The sequence below is a fragment of the Panicum virgatum genome, chromosome 7K (genome assembly GCF_016808335.1).
Source record: "Panicum virgatum strain AP13 chromosome 7K, P.virgatum_v5, whole genome shotgun sequence".
In the NCBI taxonomy this organism is placed as follows: Eukaryota; Viridiplantae; Streptophyta; class Magnoliopsida; order Poales; family Poaceae; genus Panicum; species Panicum virgatum.
In genome coordinates, this window is record NC_053142.1 from 14,465,846 (window position 1) to 14,484,456 (window position 18,611).

The 18,611-nt window shown below is 49.1% G+C and overlaps 1 non-coding gene across 1 annotated transcript; it reads left to right on the forward strand.

Moving 5' to 3' along the window:
* Positions 1–17,539: 17,539 nt before the first annotated feature.
* On the forward strand, positions 17,540–17,643 carry LOC120643295. Its single transcript, XR_005662974.1, has one exon. It is a non-coding gene; the product is annotated as a small nucleolar RNA R71 (small nucleolar RNA).
* Positions 17,644–18,611: the final 968 nt, after the last annotated feature.

Genomic DNA, 18,611 nt, shown 5'->3' on the forward strand with positions numbered 1-18,611 from the left:
GCAATCCCGCCAACCATCGCCCTGCGGGGTGGATCTGAGTCCCCGTAAACCCTCTCGTGCAGCGAGACGTCGACCAGGTCAACTCCAAGAATACCAGCAATGGTCGCCCTCGACAAACCAAAGTCCTGCCCTCCAAACATGAAGTGTACAGCTCTGCGCTCGGGGGCTATCCAAGCTGTAGCGTAGAACACTCTGACCCAGTCCTCGATATAACGGTTCTGCTCCATCTCTAGCAGTCTAGGCAGACCTCTGAAGTGAGCAAAGTGTGCTCTCACATCTGCTCCCCCTGCGGCTGTCCTCAGTGAGACCCAGTCAAGAACCCTGTGCTGAAAGATCCGGTGGCCCCGCCTCTGGTAGGTCTCGTAGAAACTGGCCTGTAGCAAAGTCCAGAACCTCCTGTCGACTCTGCTGTCTCGGGTCACCGGGAACCAGACCTCCTCGTCAACACTCCACCTGAGTCTCTTGACCTTGGCCGCATTGGCTCGGGTCAAGTTCTGGAGCAGCACACCTGGCTCCAGACGCACAACAGTGTCCATACGGAACACTGCGCGCTCGGCCTCTAGGGCCTCGGCTCTACGAGCTGCTGCTGCTGCAGCTGTGGACCTGCGAGGCTCCTGTGGCTGGTGACCTCCTCGCGTCCTCGGTCCAGTGCGACGCTCGGTCGCTGGTGAAGTCTCTGCTGCTGGGGATGTCTGCCGAGTGCGGCCAGACTGTCGTAGAGTCGGTGACTCCTGTGTGCTCTGCCCCTGAGACTGCTCGGACTGCTCTGCCTCTGAATCTGAATCTGCAGCTGTATCTGACTGATCTGACTCTGCTGCTGCTGCCGTCGCGGCTCTGGTGGCCCTGGCACCTCTGATTCTACCCATGCACCTGCCTCTGCCTCTGCCTCTGCCTCTGGTGTCCTCCCTGATCTGGAACGGACGAGCACGGCCTGATGCCTGCTCCTCGGCGGCCTTGGCCACCATCTCGGCCCTCTCGGCCTCCTTCTCTGCACGAGTCCGCTTGCGAGCGGGCTTCTCGACCACAACTTCCTTCCCTTTCCTCTTCTCGCGACCCATCTCGACTGACGGTGTGCGAAACACGAACGCGGCGCGAAAGAGGCAGCTCAGGCAAATCGTCGAGCACCTGGCGAGCGTCTGATCGGGTGCTGCTGCGGCGTGGCTGCGGCTGCGGCGTGGGGCTGCGGCTGCGGCGTGGAAGGCGTGGAGCACGGCGGCGCTTGGAGCACGGAGGCGCGCGCGGCTGGCGTGATGGCGACGGCGGCGGCTACGCGCGCAGGCGGCGGCGCAGAGCGTTTGTGTGAGCGGCGCAGGCGCGCACGGGCGGCGCTGGGCGAGCGCGAGGGCGCGGCGGCGGTGACTCGACGTGCAGGCGAGCGGCGGCGAGTGGTGGCGGCGCGGAGGGAAGGCGGCGACGCGAGAGGAGTGAGTCGGGCGGCGGCGGCGTGAAGGAGTCGGGCGAAACAGAGGCCGGCAGCGCGGGCAAGAGACATATATGTCATCGTCGGTTTAACCGGTGAATGTAAACTGCCTCTTCTGAAAACTAGCCGTTACAACTGGGGCAGATTAACCGACGTAGCATCGGTTTAACCGGTGAGTGTAGTTGTCCACTGAACCACTGAAAAACCAAGTCTCTGGACAACTGCACCGACGTTAACTCAAACCTATCGTCGGTTTAACCGGTGAGTACAACTTTTAAATTCCTTTGAAAAAACCATCTCACTGGTCAATTGCACCGACGTCTTGATTCAAACAGCGTCGGTTAATCCGGTGAATAGAACTTGAATTTCCCTGGAAAAACCAACTCTGGACCAATACACCGACGTTAACTTCAAACACGTCGGTTTAACCGGTGTATTGAATTTGTCCAGACTCTGCTGACTTCGTTTAACCGACGTATAGAAAATTGAGAGCGTCGGTTAAACCGGTGTATAGACTTTTTCTGATTTTTTCTTTTCTGTTTTGAGTCTTGAATGAAATCCAAATATTCTTGAGATATAGTTTGAGAACCACTTATTTGAACTTCTAGAAACCTGAGTGACCATAGTGTGCATCCATTTTCAAATGACCATGTCCATGCTCAAGTTACTAAGCCTTAACCCCTCTTAATAGTGCGATCACTACAAAACTATAAAACCTATACTAACCTTAGTGTCCTTCTCAACCTTGTGACACTTAGGACTAGAAAGATCCTTAGCCTTGACATATATAAGTTGAAAACCGAGATCGCCTTTTAGAATAACCGAAATTGAGGGGTCTCTCTTTTGACATATGACCAAATGAGCGATAATGATCTATTAAGCTGCACAAACTCATTAGTCACAATAATGGTTGTCATTAATCACCAAAACATACCTTGAGGGCCTAGATGCTTACAATCTCCCCCTTTTTGGTGATTGATGACAACACAAACATAAATAACGAGAGAGCGAGAAAGATAAAGCAGGATAAACACAAGCAAACTCGAAAAGAAGGACCAAAGAGCTCAACGGCTCAAACGAAATTCATAGATATGTCTCAAAGCACGGCATACTCAAGCGACAAATGTACATATCCATGAACTAACACCAAAAGAGATACAAAGAATCAAAGTCCTGATAACTACGAGCTCTCTCTAGCTCTACCCTCCCCCTAACTCTGGTGCTCACCCTAACACCTCTCCCCCTTTGGCATCAAAGCACCAAAAGGCGAGCTACGGGTCGTGCTGTCGTGGCCAAAAGGCATCAAAGCACTCTGGAGGCATCTAGAAAGCCACGGCCATGTTGACATAACTTCTTCTGCTCAGAGCATCTGCTACAACATTGGCCTTGCCCGGATGATAGTGAATCTCCAGATCATAGTCCTTGACCAACTCTAGCCATCTTCTCTGCCGCATATTCAGCTCATTCTGCGTGAAAATGTACTTGAGGCTCTTGTGATCAGTGTAGATATCACACCGCTGCCCATACAAGTAATGCCTCCAAATCTTCAGAGCATGCACAACTGCGGCTAACTCAAGATCATGAGTAGGATAATTCAGCTCATGCCGACGTAACTGCCGTGAAGCATAAGCTATCACTCTGCCCTCCTGCATCAGAACACACCCAAGACCATCCTTTGAAGCATCACAATATACCGTGAACCTCTTCGTCTGGTCTGGCAGAGTCAGGACTGGCACCGTAGTCAACCTTTTCTTCAGCTCAGCAAAGGCCATCTGACGCTCATCAGTCCATACAAAAGCCACATTCTTCTCTAGCAAAGAAGTCAAAGGCTTCGCGATCTTGGAGAAATTCTCAATGAACCTCCGATAATATCCAGCTAAGCCCAAGAAAGATCTGACTTCCTTCACTGTCTGCGGTGTCTCCCACTCGAGCACATCCTTCACCTTGCTTGGATCAACAGCAATGCCTCCCTGAGAGATAACATGACCGAGGAATGGAACCTCGTCAATCCAGAACTCGCACTTGCTGAACTTGGCATACAACTGATGCTCTCTCAATCTCTGCAATACGAGTCTCAGATGCTCCTCATGCTCTTCTTCTGTCTTGGAGAAGATCAGAATATCATCAATGAAAATCACCACGAAGACATCCAGATAATCCATGAAGACCATGTTCATCAGATGCATGAAGAAAGCCGGGGCATTAGTCAAGCCGAAGGACATGACTGTATACTCATATAGCCCGTACTTGCAGGTGAATGCCGTCTTCGGAATATCCCCAGGACGGATCCTCAGCTGAAAATATCCCGAACGAAGATCAATCTTCGAGAATATACGAGCACCTCAAAGCAAATCGAAGAGATCCTCAATACGGGGCAGTGGATGCTTGTTCTTGATAGTAACTGCATTCAGCTCATGATAATCCACACACATCCTCTTCGAGCCATCCTTCTTATCTACTAGCAGTAATGGAAAAGCCCAAGGAGAGAAGCTGCGACGGATATAGCCCTTGGCTAGCAACTCATCAATAGTCTTCTTAACTTCTTCATGCTCTATAGGTGCCATACGGTAGGGCCTCTTCTTAATAGGGGCTGTGCCAGGCAAGAGATCAATACAAAACTCAATGGCGCGTTCAGGCGGCATACCTGGCAAATCATCCGGAAAGACATCCGGGAATTCAGACACCACGCGAATACCGTCCGTGGGTCTAGCCTCCATCTGATGAAGAAATCCCGAAGGCTCTACTGCACTAATAACAACCTCTTGGCCACTGGAAGCTGATAGCAAGACTGTCCTCTGAGCACAATCTATCCGAACTCCCCACTTGGCCAGAGTCTCCATTCCCAGAATGACATCAATGCCCTTGGTGTCTAGCACCATCAGATCAGTACAGAACTCTACTCCCCTCAAAGAAACACTGACTCTCGGGCAGTAAGTGTGAGACCTCAACTGTCCTCCCGGTGAAGATACTAACAGGCACCTCTTTTGTAACACCCTAATTTAAATTTCAGTATTTATTAATAAATTAAATTGGTTTTATTTAAATTTTCTAAGGTTTATTGTGTTTAGTTGGCATTTAATCTAATTTTTGTCCCTAATTAATTAAAATTTATCATAAGTTTAAATTTTTGTTGCATTCATGCTGGTGCATAATTTTGTTTGAGTGTGGGTGAATTCAAATTTTATTTGAATTCAAACTTTGTTTGGTTTAGAAATAGAAAAGAAAGAAAACCAGAAAATAGGAAATAGAAAGAAAACTCAAAAGAAAGAAAACCCCAGCCCGGCCTTCCTTCTCTTGGCCCAGTTGCACCCAGCGGCCCGTCCTTCGCCCGGCCCAGCTAGACCCCAGGCGCCGAAGCCCAGCTCCAGCCCCGCGCCCCGCTTCGCAGCGGCCCAACCCGCACGGCCGCTCAGCCCCGCCCGCCGCGCGCTTGCGCCGCTGACAGACCGGGCCACCCTGTCAGCCCCGTCTCCCTCCTCCGCCTCCCCCGCGTCCGGCCGTAACCTCCGCTCCGTGATCCCCGGTGAGGCTTCCCTCTGGGGCACGCTTTCCCAAGATCACCGGGCCGCTTTATAAACGGCGCCCCGCACCTCCCTGCGTCTCATCCCGTCCAGCGCCGCCTCCTTCAAACCCTAGTGCCAACCCCGCAACCCCGCGCCGGAACAGAGCCTGCACCACCGTGGACTCGCCGCTCCGCCGCCTTCAAGCCTCCGCAGGGCCGCGCAAAAGCTCCGCCTCGTTCCCTGGGATCTTCCCAAGCCCGCAGCCTTCGATTTCCAGTCCGCCCCTCGCCGGAATTTCTTCCACGGTCCGCCCTCCGGTGAGCACCTCCGCCGTCGAAATTATTCAACTCCATTGGTACTCCGGCCGCCCTGAACCCCGCATCTCCTTCGCAGCTTCACCGCGCGCCGGTCAGTGGAGCCCAGGAGCCCGGACCTCCCCTCTGCAGCGACTTCCCCGAAGGCCGCCCGCGACTCGCCGCCGGTCCGCGACGCCACCGCCCTGCACAGCCCGTCTGCTCAATTCCAAGCCGTGGTGAGCATCAGTACCCCCTTCTCGTCTTTTCGCACTAGCTGTCATGGCCAGTAGTTTCTTCTCGAGCCCAGAACGCCGCTCGCCGGCGTGTTTCGTCGCGCCAACCCGCCGCCGCCGAGCCCAGCGCCGCCCTGACCACTGCAGAGCCCCGATTTTGGCCCCAGTAGAATACCCTTGTCGCTTAGATGCCATCCGATCCAAAACCGGGTCGATTTGACCCCGGGCCTTCGTTTTCGACGAGCTCCAGCGAGCCTGGCGCTGCGCCGCCGCGGACAGAACCGCCGGCGGTCGGGCGCCGCCGCTTCCCCGCGCGGATTGAACCCCAGCCGCCCGATCCACAATGGACGCACTAGATTAGATCGCCCCACGTTTAGATCCAAACCGCCCGATTCCGATCTAACGGCCCATAAGCGTAGATACCGGTTCGGCTTTACCCTTTTGCTAAAGAGCCCCCCGAGTTCTGAGTAATCAACCCGCAGTCCTATGCCTTTCAAAAGTATTTACAGTCAGGCCCATAATTTAGCACTTTAGCCCCTGAGCTTTGTAGATTTTGAACCCGCCGTCCAGGTTAGTTCTTTTTGCGAGTTAGACCCCAGAGTTTTAGTTTATTTTCGTTTTAGCCCTCGGTTTTAGCAGAAAGCCCCCTGGAACTTCAGTTTTATTACAAATAAGCCCCTAGAACTTGTTTTTAGCCCAGAAAATGCGTTTTAGCTCCGTTTTTAGCGTTCTTTATATCCACGCGATCGTTGTAACGCGTAGAACAGTATTAGACTAGTTTAGTGTGCTGTTTTTATGTATTGATGTACTGTTTCTTAGTTTTTGTTAATGTTTGCTTGTATGCTTATTATTGTGCATTGTTTTGGCCATGTGTTCGTGAGTAGACATTGATCCATCTGAGGAGCCTCAGTACCAGTACCCGGAGCAGCCGTCTTCGGATCAGTTTGAGCAGCAGCAGGAGCAGTACGAGGAAGGCAAGTATAACATGAACAACCTATCACTTTAATTACAATTTCATACTGCATTTTAATACTGTATGCCTTTAAGGATTTCCTAGCCAGTTTATATCCTTTATATATATCCTTTGGGTTGCATTTTGGTTAGTTGTGCTAGGTTGCTGCGCTATAACACACTTTGGTCCTTTTTAATTAAATTGATTAATGGTTTACTCGAACTTAATTCTGAGAGTGGCACTCTGTGTGGCTTGAGTGGCTCACTTCTCGTTAAAAGATGTTTTTTTAGAAACATGGTTTAGGGGGCCAGCACGGTGCTTACTGCCTGGTTGGCCACTCTCCATAAGGACCGGTTCATAGAGCGACAACCTGGGACAACAGCGCTACCACAAGGCTAGAATGGGATAGACTTGGCGTAATAACTAGATCTTTTTGGTTTGGAGTAACTTACCTGCGGGGCAAGAGTAGTAAGCTTCAATGGTCCCTGCTCCTCCGGCTTGGTCTGTGCTTGGATTGCGCTCCTGTGCTTGTACCCCCGGAGGTGGGCCCCATCGTCGCCGACCTAACTCTCGCGGTTACTCCCTACCAACGAGATTCTTTGTAAAGGCCTCGTAGTGAGTCGCTAGCCATCTCACCTAAGGAAGTGTGATGAACAACTGGCATAGCTCACGACTTGTGGGTAAAGATGTGCAACCTCTGCAGAGTGTAAAACTGGTATACTAGCCGTGCTCACGGTTATGAGCGGCCCAGATCCTCCTTTTGATTAGTGAAGTTATCTCCTTCCGACGAGGGAGGTGCTTCTCGGGGTTTACCTTGGTGGCTTGGTCTTGGTTTGGTTCTCAGTAGTATCATGTTTAAACTTGATTAATTACTATGTAACTGGGTTAATGGTAATTCATCAACTAGTAGTAAATAGCTTAAATAAAATCTTGCCAACACTTAAAAGCTAATGCAGTTGAGTTAGCCAGCCTAGAGCCTCATAGTTTGTGTTATACTTGTTGAGTACAAGTTGTGTACTCACCCTTGCCTCTTCTCTACTTTTTCCTCTTGGTTACGCTACTGCTGCTCAGTACCTGCCGACACGAGGGAGTTCGTCCAGCGCTACCAGGACTACGAGGACTTCTAGGTGCTTCGTCTCCCAGTCGACGTCCCTGTGGCGCCCTGCTTCAGTTTCGGAGAGCTTTATCGTATTTTGTATTTCGCTTCCGCTGTATCAGACATTTTCGTCATTATTGTAATAAATAACATTCGTATTCGCTTTATTATATATTTTTACGTGATATGTGCTATGATATACTGTTCATTCTGTTGTATATACGTGTGACTTGATCCTGGCACGTATATGATTGCTCGGTTTGTGTTCTTTTATAAACCGGGTGTTACAGAGTGGGCAGACAGAGAGAACCAACCAAGTGTTGGAGGATATGCTGAGAGCTTGTGCTATCCAGTACGGTACTAGTTGGGATAAGTGCCTGTCATTTGCTGAGTTTTCATATAACAACAGCTATCAGGCCAGTCTGAAGAAGTCACCCTTCGAGGCATTGTATGGCAGAAAATGCAGGACTCCTCTCTATTGGGATCAGATCGGTGAGAAGCAGCTCTTTGGCCCTGAGATCATAGATGATGCAGAGCAGATGGTTCAGGTTGTGCGAGAAAATCTGAGGATTGCACAGAGCAGACAGAAGAGCTATGCAGATGGCAAACGGAGAGACCTGACCTTCAGTGTCAGTGATTATGTGTATCTGAAGGTGTCTCCGATGAGAGGAATTCGCAGATTTAATGTCAAAGGGAAGTTAGCACCTCGTTATGTGGGGCCATTCAAGGTGCTAGAGCGGAAAGGCGAAGTTGCTTATCGCCTGGAGTTACCTCTCAGTCTCTCAGGAGTTCATGATGTTTTCCATATATCTCAGCTGAAGAGGTGTTTGCGAGTACCCGAGGAGCAGGCACCACTGGATGGAGTCGATGTGCAGGAAGATCTGACTTATACTGAGCATCCGGTGAAGATTCTGGAGACATCAGAGAGGGTTACTCGGAACAAGCGCATCAAGATGTGCAGAGTTCAGTGGAGTCATCACAGTGAAGCTGAGGCTACATGGGAGCGAGAAGATGAGTTGAAGAAGACATATCCAGATCTCTTTGCTAGCCAGCCCAGCTAAATCTCGGGGACGAGATTTCTTTAAGGGGGTAGGGTATGTAACACCCTAATTTAAATTTCAGTATTTATTAATAAATTAAATTGGTTTTATTTAAATTTTCTAAGGTTTATTGTGTTTAGTTGGCATTTAATCTAATTTTTGTCCCTAATTAATTAAAATTTATCATAAGTTTAAATTTTTGTTGCATTCATGCTGGTGCATAATTTTGTTTGAGTGTGGGTGAATTCAAATTTTATTTGAATTCAAACTTTGTTTGGTTTAGAAATAGAAAAGAAAGAAAACCAGAAAATAGGAAATAGAAAGAAAACTCAAAAGAAAGAAAACCCCAGCCCGGCCTTCCTTCTCTTGGCCCAGTTGCACCCAGCGGCCCGTCCTTCGCCCGGCCCAGCTAGACCCCAGGCGCCGAAGCCCAGCTCCAGCCCCGCGCCCCGCTTCGCAGCGGCCCAACCCGCACGGCCGCTCAGCCCCGCCCGCCGCGCGCTTGCGCCGCTGACAGACCGGGCCACCCTGTCAGCCCCGTCTCCCTCCTCCGCCTCCCCCGCGTCCGGCCGTAACCTCCGCTCCGTGATCCCCGGTGAGGCTTCCCTCTGGGGCACGCTTTCCCAAGATCACCGGGCCGCTTTATAAACGGCGCCCCGCACCTCCCTGCGTCTCATCCCGTCCAGCGCCGCCTCCTTCAAACCCTAGTGCCAACCCCGCAACCCCGCGCCGGAACAGAGCCTGCACCACCGTGGACTCGCCGCTCCGCCGCCTTCAAGCCTCCGCAGGGCCGCGCAAAAGCTCCGCCTCGTTCCCTGGGATCTTCCCAAGCCCGCAGCCTTCGATTTCCAGTCCGCCCCTCGCCGGAATTTCTTCCACGGTCCGCCCTCCGGTGAGCACCTCCGCCGTCGAAATTATTCAACTCCATTGGTACTCCGGCCGCCCTGAACCCCGCATCTCCTTCGCAGCTTCACCGCGCGCCGGTCAGTGGAGCCCAGGAGCCCGGACCTCCCCTCTGCAGCGACTTCCCCGAAGGCCGCCCGCGACTCGCCGCCGGTCCGCGACGCCACCGCCCTGCACAGCCCGTCTGCTCAATTCCAAGCCGTGGTGAGCATCAGTACCCCCTTCTCGTCTTTTCGCACTAGCTGTCATGGCCAGTAGTTTCTTCTCGAGCCCAGAACGCCGCTCGCCGGCGTGTTTCGTCGCGCCAACCCGCCGCCGCCGAGCCCAGCGCCGCCCTGACCACTGCAGAGCCCCGATTTTGGCCCCAGTAGAATACCCTTGTCGCTTAGATGCCATCCGATCCAAAACCGGGTCGATTTGACCCCGGGCCTTCGTTTTCGACGAGCTCCAGCGAGCCTGGCGCTGCGCCGCCGCGGACAGAACCGCCGGCGGTCGGGCGCCGCCGCTTCCCCGCGCGGATTGAACCCCAGCCGCCCGATCCACAATGGACGCACTAGATTAGATCGCCCCACGTTTAGATCCAAACCGCCCGATTCCGATCTAACGGCCCATAAGCGTAGATACCGGTTCGGCTTTACCCTTTTGCTAAAGAGCCCCCCGAGTTCTGAGTAATCAACCCGCAGTCCTATGCCTTTCAAAAGTATTTACAGTCAGGCCCATAATTTAGCACTTTAGCCCCTGAGCTTTGTAGATTTTGAACCCGCCGTCCAGGTTAGTTCTTTTTGCGAGTTAGACCCCAGAGTTTTAGTTTATTTTCGTTTTAGCCCTCGGTTTTAGCAGAAAGCCCCCTGGAACTTCAGTTTTATTACAAATAAGCCCCTAGAACTTGTTTTTAGCCCAGAAAATGCGTTTTAGCTCCGTTTTTAGCGTTCTTTATATCCACGCGATCGTTGTAACGCGTAGAACAGTATTAGACTAGTTTAGTGTGCTGTTTTTATGTATTGATGTACTGTTTCTTAGTTTTTGTTAATGTTTGCTTGTATGCTTATTATTGTGCATTGTTTTGGCCATGTGTTCGTGAGTAGACATTGATCCATCTGAGGAGCCTCAGTACCAGTACCCGGAGCAGCCGTCTTCGGATCAGTTTGAGCAGCAGCAGGAGCAGTACGAGGAAGGCAAGTATAACATGAACAACCTATCACTTTAATTACAATTTCATACTGCATTTTAATACTGTATGCCTTTAAGGATTTCCTAGCCAGTTTATATCCTTTATATATATCCTTTGGGTTGCATTTTGGTTAGTTGTGCTAGGTTGCTGCGCTATAACACACTTTGGTCCTTTTTAATTAAATTGATTAATGGTTTACTCGAACTTAATTCTGAGAGTGGCACTCTGTGTGGCTTGAGTGGCTCACTTCTCGTTAAAAGATGTTTTTTTAGAAACATGGTTTAGGGGGCCAGCACGGTGCTTACTGCCTGGTTGGCCACTCTCCATAAGGACCGGTTCATAGAGCGACAACCTGGGACAACAGTGCTACCACAAGGCTAGAATGGGATAGACTTGGCGTAATAACTAGATCTTTTTGGTTTGGAGTAACTTACCTGCGGGGCAAGAGTAGTAAGCTTCAATGGTCCCTGCTCCTCCGGCTTGGTCTGTGCTTGGATTGCGCTCCTGTGCTTGTACCCCCGGAGGTGGGCCCCATCGTCGCCGACCTAACTCTCGCGGTTACTCCCTACCAACGAGATTCTTTGTAAAGGCCTCGTAGTGAGTCGCTAGCCATCTCACCTAAGGAAGTGTGATGAACAACTGGCATAGCTCACGACTTGTGGGTAAAGATGTGCAACCTCTGCAGAGTGTAAAACTGGTATACTAGCCGTGCTCACGGTTATGAGCGGCCCAGATCCTCCTTTTGATTAGTGAAGTTATCTCCTTCCGACGAGGGAGGTGCTTCTCGGGGTTTACCTTGGTGGCTTGGTCTTGGTTTGGTTCTCAGTAGTATCATGTTTAAACTTGATTAATTACTATGTAACTGGGTTAATGGTAATTCATCAACTAGTAGTAAATAGCTTAAATAAAATCTTGCCAACACTTAAAAGCTAATGCAGTTGAGTTAGCCAGCCTAGAGCCTCATAGTTTGTGTTATACTTGTTGAGTACAAGTTGTGTACTCACCCTTGCCTCTTCTCTACTTTTTCCTCTTGGTTACGCTACTGCTGCTCAGTACCTGCCGACACGAGGGAGTTCGTCCAGCGCTACCAGGACTACGAGGACTTCTAGGTGCTTCGTCTCCCAGTCGACGTCCCTGTGGCGCCCTGCTTCAGTTTCGGAGAGCTTTATCGTATTTTGTATTTCGCTTCCGCTGTATCAGACATTTTCGTCATTATTGTAATAAATAACATTCGTATTCGCTTTATTATATATTTTTACGTGATATGTGCTATGATATACTGTTCATTCTGTTGTATATACGTGTGACTTGATCCTGGCACGTATATGATTGCTCGGTTTATGTTCTTTTATAAACCGGGTGTTACAGAGTGGTATCAAAGCCAGGTCGACTGTAGGACGAAGCCTAGATAGAACTGGTCGAGTTTTAGGACTTCTTCTCTCCAATCCTTGTCTGCTGAAACTATTTTACTATTATACCCCTTGATCCGAGGGCCAACGCATAAAAAGACTCCCCGGTGAACTTTGGCTCCCCGGTGTTAATGCCGGCAGAGCCCCATTATCTTTCATATTTGGTTTGTTTGTCTATGATCAAAGAGCAGGTCGAAAACAAGTGTGGGGGGAGATCCCATGACGCTACACATCCACGATCACATTCACACGTCACGTGCACCTCCCGCTTCGACTTATGAGTTTGCACTATTTCATTTGTTTCCTCCCTTTAGCATTTCTAAACATGAGCGTATCTTTTCAAATCCTTGAACCTATTTAAGAAATGTGCTAAATAAGAGCTCTTGATAGATGCCTTGCATAAATGTTTTTCATGCTGCGCTTGAGTTTGTGAACCATATTTTATAGGACCCATGATACTTAGTTGTTGACTAATGTGTTATGACTGGTTTGAAGTTGTTTGTCTCTTCCATGTTGACCAGTCTCGGATTTTACTTACAAAAGCGAAAACTAAGTTCTTGGTCTTATCTCTTTATCCACCATGCTACCAGAGCCATATAAAAATCCCATGGTATGTCTCTTGGCTACATGATTGAGCTTGATCAAATTTTGTGACCCATCATGGTTCTGCTCTGTTTACGCACTTGATTTAAGGTTTTATGTTCAGATGAATCGTGTGCTCCTTAAATATTGTCTGACAATGTTAATCGAAAAAAGGAAAAGAGAGAAGATGGCATGCCAAAGAAGCATGACCCAAAAAAAGAGAGAGAGAGAGAAAACATGGCATGCCAAAGAAGCATGACCCAGCAATAAAATCAGACATGAAAAGGAGCATGTATTTATCTGTGCACTAACCTGATCAGTCGTAAATATGAGTACACACCTGTGGATCCATTCTTTGATCTTGCAACAGATTTGAGCCAAGCAGACAACATTCTACCTCATCCATCGAAACTCCACATATACCATCAGAGCCGGTGAGGAAAAATGAGGATAAATGCTGGTAAGAAGCTATGAGTGACTCTGAGAGACCCATGGAGGGGAGTAAGACCATGAACAATTTTATAAAAAAATATATTTTTCAAAACCTCCCAAGTCTGGCAATATGATAGGATGACACTTGAAGCCAAGATCATTCCGTTTTTCAACCGCTCAAGGTATCATGATAGACACATTCAAGTTCATAAGCAAGAGCAAGGTATGAAATAACTTTTGTGCAGGATATTCTATCAGGAAGCTACCAACTCACCTCAGTCCTGACCTTTACTCGGGATGAGCAAAGGGCCAAGTGTGGGGGATCTTGTTGACGGTCATTAACGACCAATTTTGACCATCAACACCTACACAAAAAGGGACTAAAATGTGGAATAAATGCTAGGATAGGTTTAATTACCAATGGATTCCACAGGTGATGTTCTATAATGTGTGTAGGTGATTTCCGGCTGATTTTGCAGTAGAATGGTGTGGTTTGATCCAGGACATAACATCAAGACGCGACACGTGTCAGAATATGGAATAGATGGTCCACCAAAGCAAGATACCAACAGTACAGGAGCCAATACCCGTGCCAATAACAAGTGGGCCCAGGAAGGAAACCGTGGACTAAATGGGGAGGTCTGTGGGCCCACGGGGAGGCCGGCCGACAAGGTCCATGGGCCCCACTGCCTCAACTTTACCACTTGGTGCTCCCTCACTGGCTCCCAATGTCGGTTCTGTAGAGAAGAGCTGCGATCTCGGGATGGCTCCCCCCTATAAATACAAGGGGAGGGGTAGAGGAATGACCACACACACATCACACCCTCTCAACTCACCTTTCTCCCTTGGAGCTTGAGGCATTCATCCAAGATGCTTAGGTAGACTAGGAGGTGTAGAAGAAGAGGAGGAGAGTGAGGAGGAGTCGGGGGAAGTGCTGGGTCTGTCGGCACTCTTCTCTGCTTGTACCTTGACGGATGCTTATTCGGTTGTAAGTGTTCGAAACTTTCTTTGTTTGTTTATTTAGAATTAGAGTTTAGATCGCAAGTTATCATATCTGCCTTATATTAGATGATGTGTATGCTAGTGAGTAGCATTTGATCTTAGCTTAAGACCTCGGATAGACAAGGGTAGTCTTAGCCAGGGCTAAGGTTAGTAGGGAAAGGCGTAGACGTGGTGTCTAGGCTGGACTATACCACTCAGTTGTCTGATAGTCCCACGGTTTGTAGCGGTAGCCGGCAGGTGGTGACAGCCCTGTTCGAGCCTTTTCGTAATCCTCCATGTTCGGATATCAGATAGAGCACATATTGGAGCTATCGGCTTGTATAAGCCGGTCGATACCTTTAGCTCGAAGTATAATGGCGACATGATCTCTTCTTCTCGACATAGATTCTAGATATAGAAAGTCCTCTCTTCTGTCTTCTCCACACCGGCGTGTGTGTCCTTGGATGAACCTGAACCTGTAGATAGCGTACTCACGTTCCCTAGTGGATATGATACCCTAGAATACTCCTGGGTGAAAGCTACATCGGTATCCGTGCGCTTGCGGATTTTATTCGTGACGTTGCAAAATACCAACAGGCGTATAATATCATCAACTCATCGTTCCGCACTGGTCATGGATCATCTCTTGGAAAGAGAGTGATAACCACCCACTTGTGCATCAAACGAAGAGTCGGATTTTGAATGTCATTGCACCGAGGTGCAAACTTGCCATGAACAACTTGACCCGAAATCAAACCCCAAAACTCATGTCGATCAAAACCGCGGTAAGCTTTTGCAAGGGAAACTAGAAAGCGCACGCTAAAACCAAGGAGGTGACTGAAATTTCTCCAATTAAAACAGCATTCAACTCCAAAAAATCGGAAAGAAACACCATCGTCCACCTCCCGAAGAGTGCAAAGAAACTGGATGGTGAGGAGACGAGAACCATTCTCCTCAATGGGCACAAAACCATCCCATCCAATTGCATGCCAAACACGAGCGAAGTCAACGTCCATACCTGTTTTTTTGAGAAGGTCCAGATCGAAGGCTGTGGTATGACCAAAGCTTCGATTCTTGACCATCGCGTAGGCTTGACGCTAGCGGTCATCTTGCAAGTCGAGGTATGGTGCATCATCTTCATCTATCTCCATGTCCTCAACTTGCAAGTCTGCAGCTTGCTGCTCAAACTGTTCTTCTTGTTCATCTTGCTCATAATCCATTGTAGTCGGTGTTGGTGCAGGTTCGGGGGAATGATGAGAGCTCGACTCGCCCTACGAACGCGACGAGCCCAACCTTGTCATCCTCTTGAGAGCTCCGGAAATTTTCTGCCCTGCACCTCTCATGCTTGCAACAAGAACGAACAAGAACAACTCGATTCAGGTTACGTTAGTAAAATGAAAATGAAACTCTTACCCAAAAGTTGTTCCTCCAAATATGTGATCAATCTTGCAGCAAAGAAATGAGAGAGAGAGAGTGTTCTTGCAATCAAACTTGAGTCAAAATCCAAGGGAAACCCGAGCAAGAATGTGTGAGAGGGAGTGAGAGTGAAGAGAGTGAGCATGAGAGCTCATCACCCCTATCTCGGCTTCTATTTGAAGGAATTTGGGCGAGTGCACCCGAGGAGAAGCTAGGCACAACGGTCAGGTAGCCGTTGGAGAAGGTGGGGCCCAGGAGCCGTTGGCCCTGGGTCGGCCGACCTGTGGGGTCGGCCGGCCCCAGGTGGGCCCCCTGGTGCCCCCCTTTGGCCAGGTGATTCCTCAAAGGTCATAAACTTCGAAAATATGGTGCACGGCCAAAAGTTTGCTCGAAAAGATGTCCAAATTATTTTTCCCAAAGGATTTTAAAACTCAGAAAATATTTTTGGTATATTTTTTTAAAAAGGGAAAAGTTCTAGAGAAATTCTAGCATGCAGAAAACAATTTTGAAATTTTCAAACATGCAGTGGAGAAAAGCAAATAAGGTACAAAGAAAATGTTAAAAAGCAGAGAAAGCAAATATGAGATAAATACCAATTTACCTTTGGCAAGGGCGCGTCGTTTTAAAGTCTGACGTGCACGACTTTTCTCCATCATTCTTACCATTCGTCGGCTCATCCTGGAGAACTGGACAAGGCCGAACTCTCGACCTTCCGCCACACCTTCTTTTCCTTCTTCTTTCTTTTAGGTGCGGAGGGTCGTTGTTCTGGCTGGGGTTCTGGTGCACCCTAGAGTGCTTGCCCTTAACTGTCTTGTTGGATCATGAAGTGCTGCTCTTCCTTCTTCTTGAACCTGAAAGACATATCCTCCCTTCCGACACGGAAACGGATTTCTCCCTTTCCGACATCGATTCTTGCCTTGGCAGACCTTAGAAAAGGTCACCCAAGTACGAGGTCGACTCCGAGGTCGCCCTCCATATCCATTACCACAAAGTCGGCAAGGACGAAGGAGTCTCATACTCGTACGAAAGCGTGTTCGGCTATCCCTTCGGGATACCGAATGGTTGAATCTGCAAGCTGTACGAGCATAGTTGTTGGGGAAAGAGTAGGATATTGAAGTTCTTCGAAAATTACCTTGGGCATTATGATCACGCTTGCCCCCAGATCGCAAAGTGCGTGCTCGTAGTATTTGTTGTAGATCGAGCAACTGATCATGAGGACCCCTGGATCCTCTTGCACTGTTGCCACAAGGCCATCCCAAGAGTCGTTCCTTGGGGAATTGTACTTACCTGCATGGTTAGTTCGTGGTGGCATCTGGGACGTGTTGCCCCATACAGAGAGCACCATATTGACACTTTCTATGGGAGGCTCGGGTTGCCCCGGGATCTTCCCGTTCTCAGCAACATGTAAAGCAGCAGCAATTTGTGCAAGTTGGGTTTCAATCATTTTATTGAAACTTGATTGGTTTTTAAGCATTGAAGACAAAGTTTCAAGATTGACATTCAGATTTTCTAGGGTTTTATCATTGGCCAAGAGCTTTTTGTTTATATTTTCATTAATTTTAACTTGGCCAAGCACAAGTTCTCTCAAGGGGGGTTGGTTCGAATTGAAATTTGAACTGAAAGAGGAGTTATAATTATTACCTCCCTGAAATGGTGGACGTGGCTGGTTCCACCCCTGGCCTCCTTGTGGTGGACGGTACCCATTGTTGTTGTTGTTGTTGTTGTTGAGGTAGGCGCAATCTTCACGGGTCTCGAGGTAGTCGTTCCCCGAGTGTCCATCATTTCCACAGACTTCGCATGTGAAGTGCGAACCCATGGCGTCGACGGGAGCCTGAATCTGTCGTTGGCTCCCTTCCTCCATCTTCTTGATGAGGAGATCCAGTTTTGCGGCAATCATATCCGTCTCCTTGATGGTATGCACGCCTTTCGTGCGGGGCTGGAGTCGTTCATCGCTCCACCCCTGATTGGAGACCATCTTCTCGACCAATTCTTTTGCTTTGGCTATGGTCAGGTCGAGAAAGGCTCCTCCAGCAGCGGCATCAATATTGGCTCGAGATGTCATTGTGAGCCCATTGTAGAAGCTTTGCATCACGAGCCACTCATCCATGCCATGATCAGGACAGGCCAGGATGTATTCCTGTAACCTCTCCCAAGCTTCTGGGATGGATTCCATCCCTGTCTGCTGGAAACTTGAAATTCTCCTGCGCAGGGCATTTGTTTTGCCCAGCGGGAAGAATTTTGCGAGGAACGCCTTGGAGCATTTGGCCCAAGTGTTGATGTCCTTTTCTTTATAAAACCACGGTTTCGCCTTCCCCAGGAGCGAAAAGGGAAACAGACGAAGCTTGACAACGTCGGCGGCGACACCCCGTATGACAACGGTGTCGCAGAGCTCCAGAAAATTCTGCAAATGTGCATTTGCGTCCTCATTTGGCTTGCCACAGAATGGGCTAGCCTGCACCATGTTGATGAGGCTTGATTTGAGCTCAAAGTTCACATCCCTGACATTGATGTTGGGGCTAGTGGCCACATTGTCGGTGGAGGGGACGGAGAACTCGCGGAGAGTTTTTTCAGCCATAGCCTCAAGAACGAGTGGTGCTTCCGAAATGGGTTCCTGTGCCAGGAGGATAGTGAGAGGAGGAACGACGCGAGGTCGTGCCCTTCTCACGAGCCTCTCTGGTTGTCTGTGTAGTTTTCCAGCACGGAGAAACCAGTCATACACTACCCCTGTCTTCTTTCAAATCAAAAATAAAAGAAGACATAAAGTGACATTAGCCTGAAAGAGTATATATCCTGAGTACAAGGTCTAAGTTAACATCAGCACAATATCTTTGTTCAAATTCCGTCCCCGGCAACGGCGCCAGAAATGCTTGTTGATGTTTCTTAGCGCAATCACTAGGAATGGTTAATCCTTAGCAACAGTGCCAGAAATGTTTGTTGGCAGTCCTTAGTGCAATCACTAGAAATGAGGGTGCCGAACCCATCCTAGCAACTGCACCCAAGGGGTGCCACTCTCGTGGTATAATCAATACGATTATAGATGGATCCGCAAGCGCACGGATATACTGTTGTAGCATTTCACCCGGAGAGTAAGGGTATCGTCATTTATTTGTGTCCCAAAGGACGGCAGCGGCAAAGGTATTGTGCTCAACATTAACCATGACATTGTGCCTCAAGCAA